A 20,880-nucleotide genomic window follows, 5' to 3' on the forward strand; every position below is an offset into this window, starting at 1 on the left:
AGACAAAACAAATAGGTTTTTCTGGAGAATCCTGACTATTACACCCAGCAAGACAGGAAGTTATGTGATGAATAGTACATAGAGTGACTATTCCAGCATCTACAAAGAACATTATGACCTAAATGGTTTTAACACACAGATGAGAAAGGCCCTGAGGTTAGTCTTTGGAGGATGGTTAAGATGTCAATAAATGGAGATTTGTGGAGGAGGAACAAGAACATAATTTCAGGAATGCAAAGGTGAATTATTTCACAATAGAGGCATGAGACCGTTCTGGTTAGAATGAACAGTTCATGCCAAAATCAAGGAAGAGATAAGGTAGATAAGATTGTAGAAGGCACTGCCCAATTTTTCAGGCAACTATTATAATTTTCTGAGAATGAGAGTGACAGGGCCATTGATATTTGATACATTTAATCTGATGTCAAGGGTTGACTGTAAGGACTTGGGAAAAGACAAGATTCAGGTAGACCCATTATGGTCTAGTTTGATAGCAGTAAGAAAGTCATATTTGAGAGATATTTTTAAGGAAAGGTTGACAAGATACAGATTCAGAGGACAAGAAAGAAGGAATCAAAAATAAAAGTTCAATGACTAAACTTCAGAAACTGGGAATAAAAGAGTAGGAAAGATGGAAATGGGGAAGTGAGGAGAGGAAGCTGGTTTGGGGGAAAAAGTGACATTCTGTTTAAAAATGAAAGTTTGGGTTTATATTAGAGTGTCCAAGTGAACAAATCTGCCATACAGATGGAAATGTGGAACTGATAATTAGGAAAATTGCCAAGCTAGATATATACTTGTAATAGTCATCTGCAGAGAAGGAATAATTAAAATTTTGAGAATAAACTTGCTTTAATAATCTGACAATGTTATATAAAAGCACAGGTGAAGTGGTGTAGTAGAGATGTCAAGAGTTTTGCTTCTAGGGCAGTGTTGTCCAATAAAAGTTTCTGCAAAAATGGAGATATTCTCTACATTGTCCAAGATGGTACTCACTAGGCATGTGTAGCTATTGAGCACTTGTAATGTGGCTGTCAAGGGAACTGAATTTCTAGTTTTATATAATTTAATTAATTTAAATTTAAAAAGCCACACATGGCTAGTCGCTATCATATTGGAAAGCACATTGCTAGAGTCAAACTACCTAAAGTCAAATTCTGGATTCCCCACACATATAACTTTGGGCAAGCTATTTAATTCTTACTACAGCACTAAGCACAATGTCTACAACTCAATAATACCTCTCTTCCTTTTTGAATTATGTCACTACTTGCTTAATTTTGTCAGTTTAGGACACACAAGCCATATCAATTACCACAAGATGTCAGTGTAACATCATGATTTAAAAAAAAGAGGTGAAGGCAGAGTTAGATATCAAAATGGTGAAGTAGGAGATTTCTACCATCTTCCATCCAAAAAACACTGATTTAGACAATCACTCACAGACAAGAGTGCCTTTGGAGATGTCTGGGGGTAGTCCAGCGGAAAAGTTCCAGCACACTGTTGGAGCAAAAATCTGAGATTGAATGGATTGAAGAGGGTAAGAGGAATAGTTTAACTTTCTCAGCTATGCAGGAGACCGTTAAAGATACCAATTCCTTTCTTGCCCCATCTAGAACACTGAGGTGTGCTGCACGACTAAGGGACAGGGAGTGGCTGGGATAATAGCAGTCAGAGCTCAGAATGGAACATATCAAAGGGATGCAGATCCTACTAGCCATACGGCAGACTCCATCAAGAAGCCAGCTCTTAAGCTGCTTGAGATGCCTTGCCTACAGATCTCCCCAATTGGCCCATGGGTACCCCCAACATTCTGTATGCCTCACCCACAATCTACTACCTCCCAACCCTGTGGCTGGCTCCCTGTGTACACCCCTGAGGATGGTGGAAGCAAAGCTTTGCAAATAGCTAGTGAGCATGTATGCACATGTGTAGAAAGCTGACCCAAGTTTACAGGACTGGGAAAAAGCACACAAAAGTGAGAAATGCCCTAGGAAAATAAAGAAAATGAGAAGCTGTCAGAACCTGGTCTGGCTTTGCAGGATCAAGAGAAGGCATACAGTCTTAAGAATTTCCCTCCAAGAGGGAGTAAGAAGTGTGGAGTAGACATACCCACAGAAAAGGTCTAAGAAAACTTCAGAATCCCTAACAGGGCTGATGGAGTATATTTCTCTCCTGAAGTCAGTCAGTAAAGACTAGAAGAGGTGGCTGCTTCTTCAAATGCAAAGACAGCAATGTAAGACTTCAAGAAATATAAAAAATCAAGGAAACTGGACACTACCAAAGGAACACAATAATTTTCCAGTAAGTGATCCCAAAGAAATGGAGATCTGAGATTTGCCTGATAAAGAATTCAAGATAACTGTTTTAAGGAAGCTCAGTGAGCTACTAGAAAACAGAAAGACAATTCAACAATATCAGGGATACAATACATGAACAAAATGAGAAGTATAAAAGAAACAAAAATCATAAAAAGAGAACCAAACTAATTCTGGAGATGAAGAATGCAATGAATGGAAAAAAATGAAATAGAAACTGTCAACAGCCTATCAATGAAGCAGAAGGAAGAATCTATGAAGTAGAAGACAGGTCATTTGAAATTACCAGCCAGAGGATAACAAGAAAAAATGAAAATAAAATGATAAATGAAGGAATGAAAAAGAGTGAAGAAGGTGAAGAAGGCTTACATGAACTATAGGATACTATAAAGAGAAATAATCTATGTGTTATTAGAGTCATAGAAGGAGAAGAGAGGGAGAAAGGGGTAGAAAGCTTATTTTAAGAAATAATGACTGTGAACTGCCCAAATCTGGGGAGAGATTGGACATTCTAGTTCATGAGGCACATAAGTTTACAAACAATTTCAACTCAAAATGATCTTCTCCGAGACATATTATGATAAAATTGTCTAAAATCAAAGACAAAGAGAGAATTTTAAAAGCAGCAAGACAAAAGAAATTCCTCACGTATAAGGGAACCCTCTCATAAGGCTAACAGCAGATTTTTCAGCAGAAACCTTGCAGGCCAGAAGAAAGTGGGATGATATATTCAAAGCACTGAAAGAAGAAAACTGCCAACCAAGAATACCTTGGCAAAGCTGTCATTCATAAATGAAGGAGAGATAAAGACTTTCCCAGACAAACAAAAGCTGAGGGAATTCATCACCACAAGACCTGCCTATGCTGACAGGAGTTCTTAAAGCTGAAATAAAAGGACATTAATTAGTAACATGTAAATATATAAAAATATAAAAAACACAGGTAAAGTTAAGTATATAGTCAAATTCAGAATAGTCCAACACTGTAATATGGTGGCACTACTTAACTCTAAGTATAAAGGTTAAAGGACAAAAGTATTAAAATAACCATAGCTACAATAATTAGTTAATGGATATGCAATATAATAAAAAGAGTTAAATTATTACATTAAAACATAAAAGGGGGAAGGAGTAAAAGGGTAGAGCTTCTAGATGTGATCAAAGTTAGGTTGTTATCAGCTTAAAATAACTGGCAAATGATGTTTTAAATAACCCTCATGGTAACCAGAGAGTAAAAACCTACAGTAGATACACAATAGATAAAGAGAAGGGAATTAAAGCCTATCACTATGATAATCATGAATTCACAAAGGAAGCTAGCAAGAGAGGAAGAGAGAAGCAATGGAAGTACAAAATAGCCAGAAAACAATAAGATGGCATTAGTAAGTCCTCACCTATCAATAATTACTAAAATGTAAACAGATTAAATTCTCCAATCAAAAGGCATGAAGTGGCTGACAGAATAAAAAAACCCCCAAGACCCAACTATATGCCTACAAGAGATTCACTTCACCTTTAAGGACACACATAGGTGCAAAGTGAGGGATGGAAAAAGATATTCCATGCAAATGGAAATCAAAAGAGAACAGGGGTAGCCACATTTATATCAGACAAAATGGACTTTAAGTAAAAATTGTAACAAGAGACAAAGAAGGTAATCATTATATAATGATAAAGAGGTCAATTCATCAAGAGGATATAACAATTGTAAATATGTATACACCTAACATTGGAGCACCTAAACATATTAAGCAAATACTAACAGATCTAAAGGGAGAAACAGAGAACAATATAATAATAGTAGGGAACTTCAGTATCTCACTTTCAACAGTGGATAGATAATCCAGACAGAAAATTAATAAGGAGACATTGGACTAGAATTTTACTTTAGACCAAATGAACCTATCAGACATATACAGAACATTCCATCTGACAGCAGCAGAATACACATTCTTCTCAAGCATGCACGGAACATTCTCCAGGATATATCATATGTTAGCTCACAAAACAAGTCTTAGCAAATTTAAGAAGATTGAAATACCAAGTATCTTTTTGGACCATAATAGTATGAAACTAGAAATCAATAATGGAAGAAAACTGGAAAATTCACAAATATGTGGAAATTAAGACAACATACCCCTGAACAAACATTGAATCAAAGAAGAAATCAAAAGGGAAATTTAAAAAGTCTTGAAACAAATGAAAATGGAAACACAACATACCAAAATTTATAGAATGCAGCAAAAGTAGTTCTAAGAGAGAGGATTATAATGATAAATGCCTACATTAAGAAAAAGAAAAATCTCAAATAAACAACCTAACTGTACACTTCAAGGAACTAGAAAAAGAACAAACTAAGCCTAAGCTAGTAGAAGGAAGGAAATAAGAAAGATCAGAATGTAAATAAATGACATCGAGACTAGAAAAACAACAGAAAAAAAAGAAACTAAGGGCTGATTTTTTAAAAAGATAAACAAAATTGGGACTTCCCTGGTGGTCCAGTGGTTAAGACTCCGCAGTTCCACTGCAGGGGGCATGGGTTCGATCCCCGGTCAGGGAAACTAAGATCCCGCATGCCACACAGCATGGCCAAAAAAAAAATAAACAATAAAGATAAACAAAACTAACAAACCATTAGGTAGACTAACTGAGAAAAAGAGAGGAAAGACTCAGATAAATAAAATCAGAAATGAAAGGAGTTATTACAATCAATAACACAGAATACAAAAGATCATAAGTCTACTATGAAAAATTACATACCAACAAACCAGATAACCTAGAACAAATGGATAAATTCCTAGAAAGAGATACAATCTATCAAGATTCATGTCAACCAATCAAGAATCATGAAGAAATAGAAGATCTGAACAGACCAATAATAAGTAAGAATATTCAATCAGTAATCAAAAACCTCCCAAGAAAGAAAAGGCCAGGAACACATGGTTTCCCTGTAAATTTTACCAAGCACTTAGAGAAGAATTAATGCCAATCCTTCTCATACTCTTCCAAAATTTGAAGAGTAGGGAACCCACCCAAACTCATTTTACAAAACCAGCATTACCCTGATACTAAAGCCAGTATGGAGGTTGCTCAAAATATTAAATGTAGAACTGCCATAATGATTCAGCAATCCCACTTTTGGGTAGATATACAAAGGAAATAAAAACAGCATATTGAAGAGATATCTGCACCTCATGTTTATTGCAGCATTACTCACAATAGCCAAAATATGGAAACAACCTAAGCATCCATCAATGGATGAATGGATAAAGAAGATGTGGTATATGTATACAATGGAATATTTTCCTCCATGGAAAAGGAGGAAATCCTGCTATTTTTAACAACATGGATGGACCCATTATGCCAAGTGAGATAAGTCAGACAAAGACAAATACTACGTGATCTTACTTATATAGGCATGCCTCGTTTTACTGCATTTAGCTTTACTGCACTTTGCAGATATTGAGTTTTTTACAAATTGAAGTTTTGTTGCAATCCTGTGTTGAGCAAGTCTATCAGTGCCATTTTTTTCCAAGAACATTTGCTCACTTCATGTCTCTGTTTCACATTTGGTAATTCTTGTGAAATTTTAAACTTTTTCATTATTATTGTATTTTGTTATGGTGACCTATGATCAGTTATATCTGATCATAGTATTGCAAAATGATTACAACTTGCTGAAGGCCCAGATGATGGTTAGCATTTTTAGTAATAAAGTATTATTTAATTAAGGTATGTACATGTTTTTAAAGACATAATACCATAGCACATTTAATAGACTATAGTACAGTGTAAACATAACTTTCATAATTTTGGGGAAACCCAAAAATTTGTGTGACTTGCTTTATTGCAGTGGTCTGGAACCAAACCTGCAATATCTCTGAGGTATGCTGTATGTGAAATCTAAAAAAGCTAATTCATAGAAACAGAGTAGTATGGCTATTTCCAGGGGCTGGGAAGTGGGAGAAATGGGGAGATAGAGATGATAGCCAAAGGGTATAAATTTGTGGTTAGAAGATAAATAAGTTCTGAAGATCTAATGCACAGTAGTGTGACAATATTCCACAATCATGTATTATATGCTTTAAAGTTGCTAAGAGATTAGATCTTAAATGTTCTCACACAAAATGAAATTATAATTATGTGATGTGCTAGAGGTGTTAGCTAATGCTACAATGGTAATCATATTGCAATATATAAAGGTATCAAATCAACATGTTGTACAACTTAAACTTACACAATGTTGTATGTCAATTATATCTCAATTTAAAAAAGATAAGAGTTGACAAAGTAAGAAATTTGACTGAATGTTAAAAGAAGAGAAGGTACTTTAGCTAGATAGATTTAGGAAAACTATTAAAAACAATTATTACATTATTTTAAAGATAGAGTACAATAGAAATAAAATGGTATTATTCTTTTAATCTTTATGGAATTATTGGATGCTAACATTCATCCCAATACTAAACAATGTCACCAATATAAGACATATTTTTTAACTTTTAAAATATATTTGAGCCATGAGTTCTTTCAGGAAAAAAGCCCCATTTAAAATTCTTCATAACTTATGAGAAAGAATTAAGAGCAGAATATCAGTTTCCCATCTCAAATATTCCTGAGGGTGAAAAATCTCCAAAATCATATACAATTTTCAGATCTAACAAAGAATATAAAAACTATGAAGACGAGGAAAAAAAAGTATTGTGGGAAAATATCTTTGTCTTTTACTTAGAAAAATATCTACTCAGTAAGACAGATGTGCTCTGTAATAACTGTAGGACCTGTTAGCAGCTGACAGTGTTTGGAAAATTATGGTTCTTCACTGTCGTGTTAGACTTTTAAATTTTCACTGCTATAGTCAATAAAAATTTTTTAGAGTTATTATTTTATACTGGATGTTTGATATTTGATATTCAGCAAAATATCAACTTTATGACAACCTCTGGCATTGGTACAAAGTATAAATATTATGTATGTATATATACAGATATATATTCAAAACACTTCTAATATTATGGGAGCATAACACAGTAGGAACTTTTGTGAGAAAATTCCTTTGTGAGAAAGTTCCTTTTAGTGACACCATGGTCACTTAATGGCCTGCAGTATCAACCAAATTCTCAGTAGGCTTTGCTTACCACATTTCCTCTGAATTCTAACCCTTGTTCCTCTAAAATCCATGGGAATAGATTGGTCAGTTTACTTTGGTTTGAGCCTAAATGAATGCTTTAAAGTGACTCTTTAAAGAAACCCATTAAAAAATCCTCCCACTCTGGAAGTGTTTTGCCAAGACTAACTCAAAGCCACAAAAGATTTAGGGTTGGTTCCAAACTGGAACCTGTAAGAACTGTGTGGGTCTTTAACTCAGCAAAAACTCCATGTTTAACAGAAACTCAGAATATTAAACATCAGAGTATAAGGTAATTTTCCAGATCCCAAAGCATTTGGTATAAAGCCATGGAACTCTACGAGGGAATTCTCGAAGTGAAAGTCTTTCTTTTGAGTGAAATGAAAGGATCACAGTGATCCCTGGAGAAGAGACAAGGTCTTGGACAGGGCAGAAATCTGACCCTGCCATGAAGTCATTTTGTGATCTGGGCCTAGCTACATAGTTTCCTCATGTTTACTCTGTTTCTTAATAAAGTAAGTGGTTATAATACTGACTAATAATTTGTCCATTAGCTATCTCTTCACATTAATAAAAAATGTATTGCTTTACTCTTTAAGTTAGCAACAGTAATAACAGTTCCTATACATTAGCAGTACCTGTAGCATGTGTGGGTGGCTGGTTTCTTATATACTAGCTCTATTCTGAGCATTACTCTGCTATACACTGTACAAAATATTTTATGGAGGCGTCAATAAATATTAGATATTATTATTGCTATTATGAAAATTATCTTATTTAATCATTGCTTTATTAGTCTCATTTTTATAAGAAGCTATTGAGGCTTAGAAGACTTAAATAACATTGTCAAGTTAACACAACTATTAAAGTGGCAGAGCCAAATTTGTCTACTCCAAAACCTATGCTCTTAACCACTACTACTCTGCCATTCTACAAATTTGAAATTCACCTTGAGCTCTGAAGTTTCAAGAAGCATTCGGGGGCACACTAATTCCTTGGCTTCAAAAGGCAAAAGAAACTCCTACTCTCTCAACCACTTTGAGGCTCATTTTTTCCCACTGAGCCTATGATCAAATGATCATGGCAGCAGACTGAGATTAAACCTCATTTTAAAACTGGAACAATAATCTGTACTCTCTACGTCACATGCACATTGTAAGGATATAATTAAATGATGTGTTTGAAAGAGCTCTGGAAACCATACAACAATTTCTTTACAAATGTATAAAACATCAGTCGGTTGTACCGTCTCCACTCCTATCCTTGCTCTTTGCTGGGTACTGGGTTAAATGCATTATATACAAATGCTCCTTTAATCCTCATCACAATTTTGTGAAGTGGCATTATAATTCCATTTAAAAAATGAGGAAGCAGGTTCAAAGTGTTTAACTTGGTCTGACTTGGATAGTCAGTAAGTGACTGAGCTGGAAATTTTACCCATTTATGTCTGGATCAGATGAGGTGGTATCAATAACATATCTATATCTAGGTATCCAGAGCTACCTATCTATAAATGTATATATACTATATACATGAACTTAATATTATCAACCCGATGTTTAGAGAGAAGCTGCTGAAGCTGAAGGAGATACTTTAGGACCCAAAAGCTGGCAGCTGACTGCTTACATGGCTCAACAATGAGTCTTCCAAAGCAGGCAAAGTAGGCTAGTGGTTTCCCTGTGATTATTATATTGTGATTCTTGGAACACCTGTGTCAGGATACGGACTTCCTGATAAAAATGCAGATTCTTGACCCTCTCTTCAGACTTTTGAATTAGAATCTGTGGAGAGTATGGCCCATGAATAGACATTTTTAACAAGCTCTACAAGTGATTTTATTCAAATTAGAGTTTGAGGTCCATTGCATAAAGTAATGGGCACCTGGCTCTACCCCTGGTTGTTTTTATATACAGAATTTTTTTCAAGTCCCTCTTCTGAATGGAGGAAAAATAACTTTCTCTGGGACAATGATGTTTTTATTTCATAATATGAATTATGAAAGGTTACATTAATGTAGCTCTTGTGTGTAAAATCTCCCAGCCAGGCAACCAGGTATTTATAAATATATTTTGTCCACATCCAGGCCATCAACTCCATTCTCATTTAAACATCAACTAAAAGAAAATGCATAATTTGCCACAAGATTAATTTCCTCCAGGGAAGGAAACACTAGCTAGTCACATGTGAGGGTCACTTGCTTCTTAATAGCTCCTTCCTAAATAAATTACAAGATAAACCACCAGTTCTGAATGAACAATTAGGGAAGTTGTTAGAAGCAATGTCTTTCCCCTTGAGTTTTGTAAAAATTTCTGAAATCACTTCTAATCTACAAAAGGGAAAATTATTTTTCCTTAGGTGACTCACAGTGTTTTATTCATATCAAAAAGAGATTATAGAGATTATTAGACCACTAATCCAACTCAATAAACTTTGATTATTACTGAGTTTTTCCTAAAGAATATGGAAGTGATTCATTCCAAAATAGTCTCAGTGGGGTTGAATTTTCCTCTCTTGAAATCTTACTTGAAAAGAAAATGTTTCACAAGGAAACCTCTGAATATTGTAGAAACTATTAGATTAATAATACATTTACTATTAGAAGCTATTTTGCTCAATAGTTAATAGGATTAGGATGTATTTTTAAATGTACCCAGGATTTATTTTAATCAGATATGGTAAGACATATAGACACAGAAATGACTTTCATGAAGGAAGAAGTTCATACTCACAGATCCCTAGAAACATGAAGCATACTTCTCCATCAGTGCCACCCAAGAAAGCACCAGGGTTGGAAAGCAGGCAGAGGAAGCAGAGGAAACCGTGTGCAAGAGCCTTTACTGTAGTTTCTGTGAAAAAGGCAAGGCAAAGCAGGATAAGCAGGCTTAGAATTGGCTAGTGTGAATAATTTCAGTGGACTCTGGGGTGTAGGGGCTTCTCTAGTTGTCTGGCACCTTACCTTCCTTGTGGTGATTAGGGCAGAAGGATAGTGGCTTGCTCAGCATGTGATAGCCTAATAAAGGAGATGGCTAAAGGTATGGGCTCTGGATTTTATATGGCTTGCATATAAAAGGAGTACTCCAGGATGAATTGTCTGCTCTCTCTAGGAATTAGCTAACCATAGGAGGGGTAGTCCCTCTAGGGCCAATAAGGCCCCAAGATGTCAAAGCATCAGAAAATAAAGAAAATAAAAAAACATGACTAACACAGAAGTTCTTGTGCTATTGCTATAAAACAAGACAAATTCTTGTATTCATATATTAGATGTACTTGTAGCATATGTGGGTGGGTGGTTTTCTATATACTAACTCTATTCTGAGGCAATGTGTTAATGTACTACTACTTCTCCAGGAGTTATAGGGCACTTTTTAAAAACAATAGCTTTAAGTTCTTCATAGACCGAGTATTATAGTGACATTTTAAATTTAGAGCAAGAAAAAAGTTAAACTTTACAGCACCATTTGGCATCCAGGTCCATCTGTTCTGAAATTCTGTATATGACCAAAGAAGTAGTAATTGGAGCAGCAAAGAATTGAATATCATGAGTTAAGGATGGAGAAGACCTGCTTGAGAAACTTGTAAATCTAAGGAACGGCTACATCACAACAGCTGCCAATGCAGGCATGAAGGTGAGGGGGGGAGCTAAGATTCTATTGGTTTCTTGATGAAAGGGATACTTTCTCACACAGAGCTAATGCTATCTAAAGAATCGCTGAGAAAAGTGGAACTGGGTAAAGAGCTCAGGCATGGAGTATATCAGAATGTAGACAAAAGGGACAGGAGGGGAGAGTCAGAGAAGCTTAGAAGAGAGGCTCTTTGAGCACGGCATTCCTCCATTTTCCAAAGGTCCTCATCTGGTCAGAAAGGTGGTTTTCCTTTTACCTTCCTGGAACACCTACGACAGATTTTATGTTTCTTGGAAGTCTGGCTTCTAGTACCATAGGAACTTCTGTAGGTGACCGAAAGCCCTCAACCTCAAAGGCAACAATGGTATGGCATGAATTGTTTTAGCACTGGTAGTCTGAACAAGGTTACCTACCTGGTTTACTTTGCAAATTTTATGCGTTAAAAGTTGAATATTCCTGACTACAGCGTATTAGTTAGGACTCTAGGTTACAAGTGACAGAAATCCAGGCCCAAATAGTTTAAGCAAAAAACAAAGTCTTTGGGTTTGCTGGGACTAAGGACTAGTTTATTTTCTCCAAGTCTCACCCTACCAGTAGATGTGGAAGTCTGGCGGGTCAAAGCACTCGTGTTAGAAACCCCAAGGTGCTCACTGGATTAGGATGATCTTACCTGTAGATTTTCCTGGGTGGGAACAAAGAGGCAGAATTCTGAAAGGTTTTTTTTTTTTTTTTTAAGTTATAGGGAATAAAGTTTATTTTGGCAGAGAGTGTTCAACAAAATTAAAGTTGCATACATTAGTAACAAAACTCAACATCCTTAATTTGGTATGTGTGACACATTTTCTTGCTTTCCTGTGTTCTGCTAAATCACCATAACCTAAATTGCTTTATAAAACTGATGTGCTGAAATTTAATTTTACTGTTTTCACCTATGCTCTGATTCCAAACAAAACTTTTCATAAGCTTCTTCTATCTCTGGGTCCATCTCATCTGGAGAAGAAAAATGCTTCCTGGTGGATACTGGGATCATGAAAGTCAATCAGGAAGCCCTAATTTTTCTTTTTAAGCTGCCTAATAAATATTTATTGGCCACCTAGTTTGTGTTGCTTATTGAGGGTGTAGTGCATAATAAACGAAGGAGAGCCTTTGTCTTCAAGTTGCTCCAAGGCTAGTAAAGACTATATTAGATGTTAAAATGATAAGAATAAATATTTTTCTTGATCTCAACAAAGGGCCAAAAATGATTATGAGGAAATAACCTCCAACTGGAGGCATGTTCTGAGTGGGGAACAGGATAACATCTCTTGGACAAGTCTGCTGTTCCAATGAGACTTTCTGTCTCTGGGAATGACCTCAATTTCTCCACTGTTAAAACACCCTGTGTCTGTAAGTCTCATAGAGGTCCCTGGATTTTGTAAAGAAAGATACCATAGCTAGTTTTTTGTTTGCTATCAGATGTTGTTTATCGGCTGATTAAAAAAAAAATCTTAGTTTAAGGAAGCTCATCCATAAGAATCAATGCCATTAAGTCACTATTCTAATTTGGTAACTCAATCAGCACTGCTGGCTCCTGTGGGGAGTTTGGGGTGGAAGGTGAAGGAGAGTCATGACCCAAAGACTGGCATGACAGATGTACTCTTTTGTGAGGGATGTGATGGCTAACAGATGTAGCCATAGGACAAGATGTGCCCTTATCATATGATGGGCATCAGTAACACAACTTTTCACAACTACCTTAGGAATGCTTAAAATTAGTTTTAAATGGTTTTGAGCCATAAAATTGTGAGAGTCACCTCATATCTCTATGCTTTAGCTTGCTCATCAGCTAAACAAAGGAGTTTCCTGGATGTTACTAAAAACTCTGGGCTCCAAAATTTTATGTTTCTAGGGAGGCTTCAGGGATGCAACGGAATATACATTAGTTTGTAGCCAGAAGATGTGGGTTTGACAGTAATTTCTACCTGTTTGTTACGTCACTTTAGGCCAGCGGTTCTGAACTGGGGGTAATTTTGTGCCGCCCCCCACTTCCTCCTCCAGAGAACATCTGGCAATATCTGCAAACATTTTGTTATAATTGGGGGTGGTCGTTCATCTAGTGGGTAGAATCCATGGTTGCTGCTAAACATCAGGCAATGCATAGGACACAGCCCTGCAACAAAAATTATCCAGACCAATAATACTTAACGTTTGGAAGTACTGATGTAGATAAATCACCTCAACCTTGGCTTCTGCATTTTGTTGAATACTGTTTTTGAGGATAGTAAATGAGATAGTTGTGAAAGCACACAGTAAATGACGAAGTGTGGCAACACTTGTGGTCATCAGTTCTGAGTGTTGCCTTCACAGTGACAGTGGCAGAAAGGGAAGTCTGGAAGTAGAGCGGAAGCCTCTGGGACACAGCAATGAGGGGAGATCACTGAGATGTTGCCACCTGGCAAATACTGCTTCCTTGACGATTTTGTTACTCTTTGCTCCCCCTCCTTTTGTGGCCTCTTTGATGGAATTTCCTGGAAGGCGTATGTGACGCTGACATCTGGGTACTGCTGTGGCTAAGATCCTGTGCTTTGAAGTTAGACAGACTTGAATGTGAATCATGCTTTACCACTTCTGTGTGACTCAACTTTTCTGGCACCCAGATTAATATAGGTATAATATTTCCTACTTCATAAGGCTATCTTGAGGCTTCATGTTAAGTCAGAGCCTGTGATCACAGAATAAATGGGTGCTGTCGTCACTGTTATTTCTGCACTCAGTGCTATATAGTCACTTTAAGTGTCTCTCCCCTTTACTTTTCCTCTTTACTTTTCTGTCACCCATCTCTTTCCCCGGCTGAGCAAACTTTCATTACGACTTTCTTATGAACAAATCAATACCTGTTCTTCCCTGGTTAATATTAGTCAACTCAATCTGTATTAGATTGAGATACAAAAAATGAAGTTTCTAACAGAAAGTTATATAAGCAATCAATAAAAATTCCCTGCTCCCTGAAAAAAAAGGGGAAGTTATTGACTACAGGTTGCAGAATTTTGTTGTTGAAAAGGATCTATAGCTCAGGTTTTCCTGCCTGGTTTTGTCAGAATCTCAGAGGAGCTTTTAAAAATGCAATATCTGGAACTCCATCCCAGTCCTGGTGAATCAGAATCTTTGGCATAAGGCCCAGAAGTATGCATTTTCTAAAAGCTCTCTGGGTTCTGAGATGCACGGGAACATTTAAAAAATAGAGACAGTAGGGTTCCACATGAGACTTACTGTACAGAATCTCTGGAAAAGGATAAAATAACACACAGACACACACATAAAAATATATCCATAGTCTTACTTGATCTTTACCACAATCCTGAGCTTAGGCTGGAGAGGATTGTTACCTGCAATTTTGGGGTTGAGTCTTAGGACTAAGAGAACATAGGTGATTTGTTTACAGTCACAAAAGACAACATATTTCAGCATTTGTTCAAAATATTTGCTGACCTTCCCTACTTTGCCCTTCTCTGGAGCTCTACCCCATGAGAGCAGTATATTTACTGTTCTACTGACATCAGGCTTGACTCTACAACTTGCTTTGATTGAGGAGTGTGAGTACAAGAGGCCCATGCCACTTCCAAGCAGAAATCTTGAGGCATTTCATTGGTCAATTTATTTTTTCCTTCTGCCATCAGACTACCATGTCCCTGTCAGTGGCTGCTATTTCAGTCAAGTTCACAGAATGAAAAAGACTTGGAATGCAGTTGCAGTCAACCTGCAGTGGTCATTAATGTGAGCACAAAAGAGACTTTTGTTTAACCTTATGGGATTTTGGGATGATAATCCCCACTCTCTACTCCCTTCTCCTATAACAGAAAAAAGAGTGAGAATTTGAGCCCAGGTCTTCTGTCCATGACTTGCTGTTTCTGTTATAATTCTCAGCAGGAGAAGAGAGTTATATCTGATCTAGGTGGAGAGGGGATTATTTGCTCCCTTTGCTAGGGCGGCAACAGGGGGAAGGTGTGTTTTTGGTATGCTCAACTGGAATTTAGAATAGAGATCTCAAATTTCTTCCAACCCAGAAATTCTATTGTTCTTTGACACTCCTGAAGAAACATCACTGTCCATTGTTGCTACTTGGGCTAATACAATTTGTGGGGCTATATAGTTGAGGCTTAACTGTGGCATTAATCTGGGATTGACAGGGAAATAAATCACCATATATAACATCCCTTATACGGAAAAAAGTTTTCTAAGTTCCAAATAATAGGCAAAAAGGGTAAACTTTTGAAACAAGTTCTTGCTTTACCTTAGGGTTCAGGTAAAGCTCAAATGATATTTTCTAAAACAAAACCCCCATACATTTAAAAAGGGTGTTATTCACATTTTGCCCACAGGGGGGCCACACAAGTCAGTACTTAATATTTTCTTTTTTTTTCAATGTTTCTAATATTTTATTATTATTATTTTTTACATCTTTATTGGCGTATAATTGCTTTACAATGTTATGTTAGTTTCTGCTGTATAACAAAGTGAATCAGCTATACATATACATATACCCCCATATCCCCTCCCTCTTGCATCTCCCTCCCATCCTCCCTATCCCACCCCTCTAGGTGGTCACAAAGCACAGAGCTGATCTCCCTGTGCTATGCGGCTGCTTCCACTAGCTACCTATTTTACATTTGGTAGTGCATATATGTCCATGCCACACTCTCACTTCGTCCCAGCTTACCCTTCCCCCTCCCTGTGTCCTCAAGCCCATTCTCTACGTCTGAGTCTTTATTCCTGTCCTACGCCTAGGTTCATCAGAACCATTTTTTTTTTAGATTCCATATAAGTACTTAATATTTTCTTGTGATAAACTTGTTTACATATTTTTTCCTAGTGCTTTTTTCTCCCTCCAGAAATCCAGGTTGTCTCACAATTTATAACTTGAGCTAAAGAGGTTGTTTTTCAAGTTCTCTATATAAAGATAATTTCAGTCTGCTTCAGTTCTTCTAAACCCTTCATTACTATTCAAATTTCGATGCCTATGGTAGATTAGAATTTCTATTTCATTTTCAGAGATTTCAAGTAGTTTTCCCAAACTCATTTTTCTATAGCTTAAGCCTCTGAAACCAAGAGAGATGAGGTAATTTTAATCAGAATCAAAATTAGTTACCGATGTTCCTAAATTTAAAAACCAGGATTTTGTTTTTAAAAGATATCAAATTGGAAACACGATGATAATAATTCTTAGCAAAATGTAAATAATAATAATAGTAGCTATCATTTATTGACTACCTACTCTGGACCAGAACTTTTTGGTACATGATTCTATTTAATCCTCTCCAAAGCAGCTTGGCAAGGTATATGTCGTCTTCATTGTTTGGGATGAGTCCCAGAGATGTTAGTTGTCATAACTACCACATGACTTTAACGGAAAGACCTGGCATTTGATCCCAAGTCCCTCAGAAGCCAAAGTCCACAAGCTTTCCTCTACACCACAGTGCCTCTCCCATTTGGTTTTGAAATGAGTTTCTACTCTGGCTATCATATTTATCATCTCAAGTTTCTTCCTCAATTACATATTTTATTTCCAAAATAAATATTTATGCACATAAACCTCTATCTCAACAGGAAGCACAGAATTAAAAATCGCATAATCACCATGAAAGCTTCAAGTGATCTTCCTACGGGAAAGGGAAGTTGTGGTTTGCAAGGAGCACATGCAGGGACCCCTTACCAGCAGTTTGTGGGCCACTGGACCACAGGAGAGTGGGGGAAGCACTGGGAAGGCAGAAATCATAAATTTGCATTTGAAGTCCCTTCATGAGCAAGCATAATTGATAGGAATCATTTAGGTTCATCGCTTAATCTATATCGTTCTCCTTATAAATGCAACTATTAAAAAAGTCAGAAGAATCCATGCAAACTTTCAACCACTAGATGTCACTGTTGCTTACGAAATGGAATTGCCCACTCAGGTGAACTCTAATGTTCATCAAGAGATTAAACACATGTGGCTCCTGACAAGGATCTTGTTTTTCTTGGAAGAGACAAGACGCACCTGTGTGAATAGTTACAGAGTAGCAAAGGAGTGTGCATTCATTCGTGGCTGATTGCAAATAGGAAGGGTAGAGGTAACAGGAGCTGTAAGATCTGAGAGAGAGAAATAAATGTAAACCAGAGTCGCTGTGGAAGTTTCCACAGGTGTGTGACTAAGGTGATGTTCTAATGATGAGTAAGAGCTGGCCAAGGTAGGAAGAGAGCAAGCTGATTCCTACGAGGAGTGACATGAGCACAAGCAAGGAGGTGGAAACAAATACTGACTTCTGGTGAAGGGGAAGATTCCTTTGGGGAAGAGTGGGAGTTGGTTGTGGAGGAGACAGATTGGATAGAAACAGAAATAACAAATAACAGAGGAGGAATTTATTCTCCTCCCTGAATGTGCCTCCAGAAGTTTTTGAGCAGAAGAATGATGTGACGAACATTTCACTGCAGGAAGATGAACTGTTTGGGCACTGGGGTCAGGTACCAACGAAGGATCACGACTTCTCGAGCTGCGTGATTTGAGTTTTCTTCCCCGTGTAATTACTTTATCCCGGTCCTTTCGCCATTTTTTCATGTTCCCTTCCCGCCAAATCTCGATCTGGAAAAGGCAGAGATGACCCCTCCCCCTCCTTCCCCGCGCCCAACATAAAACTGGCGCCTGTCTGTCTTCCTATAGATCAGGGGCATCTGCTTGTCTCGTCCCCAGAGACTTGCCTTCCTCTACTTGACCATTTTTCACATAATCTGAATTTGTGCTCTGATGTATTCAGCCAGTCAGCTCCCCTTTAGGAAAAAAAAAAAAAAAAAAAAAAAATCAAAGCTAGGCTTTCACCTCAGTGAGAGAAACGTCTGCAAGCAAAGGCGCCTCTATGCCCCTTGTCCTGAACCAACTGGGCGACAGTTTCAGGGATTTTCTTTTTTGCCCAAACGTCACCTAATAAAGATCTGAGAGCATGAGGGAAAAAAGGAAAAAAAAACAACAACTTTCAGACTTTCAGCTCCTTTACTTAGGCGCTCTGAGGAGAGTGCGGAGGGCGGCCAGCGAGGGGAGAAGGCGGCGCTTCTTGAGCCCCATGAGGCAACCGGTCGGTCCTCACCTCCGTCCGGCAGGCAGGCGGACCTTGCTGGGGTCGAAGCAGACGCGGAGCCGTTGGCCTCTCGGGCTTTCACAAGCCTCTCAGTTTCACGGGCGCCCACTCCGGCATCCTGTCCTCAGGCAGAGAAGCCACGAAAGGTGTCGCCGAGGACCCAGATGATGGAGAAGCCACAGGGCGAAGACGAGCAGCACGTTCCGGAGGCCCACAAACGCTCGCCGCCGTCACCCTGGGAGCCCGGGCTCCTCTCACAGAGGGCGAGTCCTCAACATCCGGGTCCGCCGCCGGCGTCCGCTTTCCCGCCAAAGCGAACGGACGGACGCGGCCGTCACAGCCCTGAGGTGGCTGGGCTCCTACTCAGCGGTGTGGACCACCGAAGACCCCGGCAGAGGAGTTCACGGTAAGAAGGCCATGTGCTGTTGTTAAACAAAGCGGACGGCAGCGCTGGTGCCCAAGTGCCAGGCCGTGGCAGAAGACGTGTACGCTCAACGCCAACGCGCGCGCCGCTCCCGCTTGGCTTTCTCTAGTTGAAAATGACGTGATGCCGAACGCAGTGAATTTACAAACCTAGGGGCTTCAAGCTTGTGAGCGGCTTCTCACTGTCCTCAGGACAGAGGCCCTCCAGGCTCCCCTGGTCCCGCGGTTCCAGGCGTCCTGGGTGCTGTGCCTTCTGTCCCGGGGTTCACCGGGCTCCGGCCTGCGAGGCCCCTGCTCGTTTTGTTCTGTGTGGAACGCCCTTCCGTCCCTCTCCCCCGCTCACCGCGGCCTCCAGGTTAACTCATACCCATTCTGCAGCTTCAGCCCAACTGCCACTTCCCTCAGGGCTTTCTTCGTGCTTTTCCTTCGTAGCATTTATCTTCTCGATTACGTCCCATATTTGTGGGGCTTTGGTAAACCTCTGTCCCTCGTATTAGAACGTAAATTCCTTGGTAACCGGGTTCCTGTCCGGATTTGCTCACCATTGTTTCTCATCTCGTCACTGTGGGAGACCGTGGTGAGGACATTGGTGCTCTACTCTGGGTCTCTTATGATTCCATGGCAGTGGGAGGGGAGGTGGTTAAGAAACTGAAAATTCAGAGCGAAATTCTTCTAGATAGGAGGGCTCTTATCTTTTCAGCTTCATTCCAAGTTGCCTGAGAAAAGCCACTTTACATTTTATTAACAGGGCACGAAATACTGAGCCACTTGTACTCTGAGCCCTGTAGGGCATAGAAACCTTGGCGTCTTACAACTTTAGGATTAAATGGCATGGGGCTGTGATTGTTGTACTCCGTAAGTGAGATGAAGCTAAGAGTGTTCAAACCGTTCTGAAGACATTCCCACAAACAATAAAACCCTTCCTGAAATGACTGCAGACTCATTAGGGATTCCTGGTCAAGACGTATAGATTACTGCCTAGAGAAATAGAGGCACCCATGGCAGTCTGGGACAAACAGGTTCAAATGGTTTTTTTTTTTTTTTTTTTTGGCTATGTTGGGTCTTCGTTTCTGTGCGAGGGCTTTCTCTAGTTGCGGCAAGCGGGGGCCGCTCTTCATCGTGGTGCCCGGGCCTCTCACCATCGCGGCCTCTCTTGTTGCGGAGCACGGGCTCCAGACGCGCAAGCTCAGTAGTTGTAGCTCATGGGCCCAGTTGCTCCACGGCATGTGGGATCTTCCCAGACCAGGGCTCGAACCCGTGTCCCCTGCATTGGCAGGCAGATTCTCAACCACTGCACCACCAGGGAAGCCCTCAAATGGTCTTTTAATCGAAGAGTCCAATTCAAGCCTTTGGACACAATTTTTAGCTGAGTCCTTGTTGCAGACAGTTCATGAATGTGTTCTTTGGATTTTGTGCAGAGATGACAGGATCTCCCTGTGCCCAACTTGTTGTGTGGATAGTGAATGACTTAAATTCTTTTCTTGGCTTAATGCTGTTAACCTCCTCCAAAAAAGATATGAGTCAATCAGTGATCTCATCCAGCTGATAGTGTGATTAGATCAGGAATGACAAAATTGTTATGGGAGAGGGCTATATGCATTGTATATTGTTCTTTCCTGTTTATAGCTATGTCAGATTGTATATTGAAAAAATGATCACAACCATATTTCCACTTCCACATGCTCCTCCAAAACCTTGCCATACACCCTCAAGGGTTGAGGTCTTTGCTCCTCTCTTTGAAACTGGATGGCGTTTTGTGGCTGTCTTGACAAAGAGAAGGTGATAGCAGTGACACTGCATGACTACAAGACTAAGTCAAAAAACGTGATATGGCTTCTACCTGGTTTACTCTCTCTCAGGGTGCTCACCCCTGTAACCCAGCCACCATGTTGTGAAGAAGCTTAAGCCACAGGGACAGGCCAGGGCTAGGCTGATCAGGCCACAGACTCAGCTAAGGTCTCAACCTATTGCCATTACCAACTCACATATGAGACAGCCTTCACTGATTCTAGCTCTAGCCTTTAAGCTCTCCCAGATGAAGCCAGGCAACGCAGAGATAAGGGGTTCCCGCAAAGCCCTGTCCAAATTGCAGGTTTGTAAGCAAAATAACTGATGTTATAAGACACTAAGTTTTCAGGTGGCTTGTTACACAACAGTAGGTAACTGGAGAAATAGGCCTAAGTAGGGAGCAAATTATTCTGTTTAAGCTTGCCTCCGTGCTTTTGTTGATTCTATTTCTTGGGCCTGAAATACCCTTTATTTTCTTCCTCTCTCATTTCTTTCACCTGCCTAAACTTCCTGCTT

The 20,880-nt window shown here is 39.0% G+C and overlaps 1 long non-coding RNA gene across 2 annotated transcripts in view; it reads left to right on the plus strand.

Moving 5' to 3' along the window:
* Window positions 1–20,880, plus strand: part of LOC309631771 — a 253,878-nt gene continuing 232,998 nt past the window's right edge. For both annotated transcript variants that reach the window (XR_014246517.1, XR_014246518.1), the window contains exon 1: window positions 1–18,559. This is a non-coding gene — a long non-coding RNA (uncharacterized lncRNA). The remainder of the gene's footprint in view (window positions 18,560–20,880) is intronic.

This window comes from Balaenoptera borealis (assembly GCF_965194805.1).
Source record: "Balaenoptera borealis genome assembly, chromosome: 7".
Classification (NCBI taxonomy): Eukaryota; Metazoa; Chordata; class Mammalia; order Artiodactyla; family Balaenopteridae; genus Balaenoptera; species Balaenoptera borealis.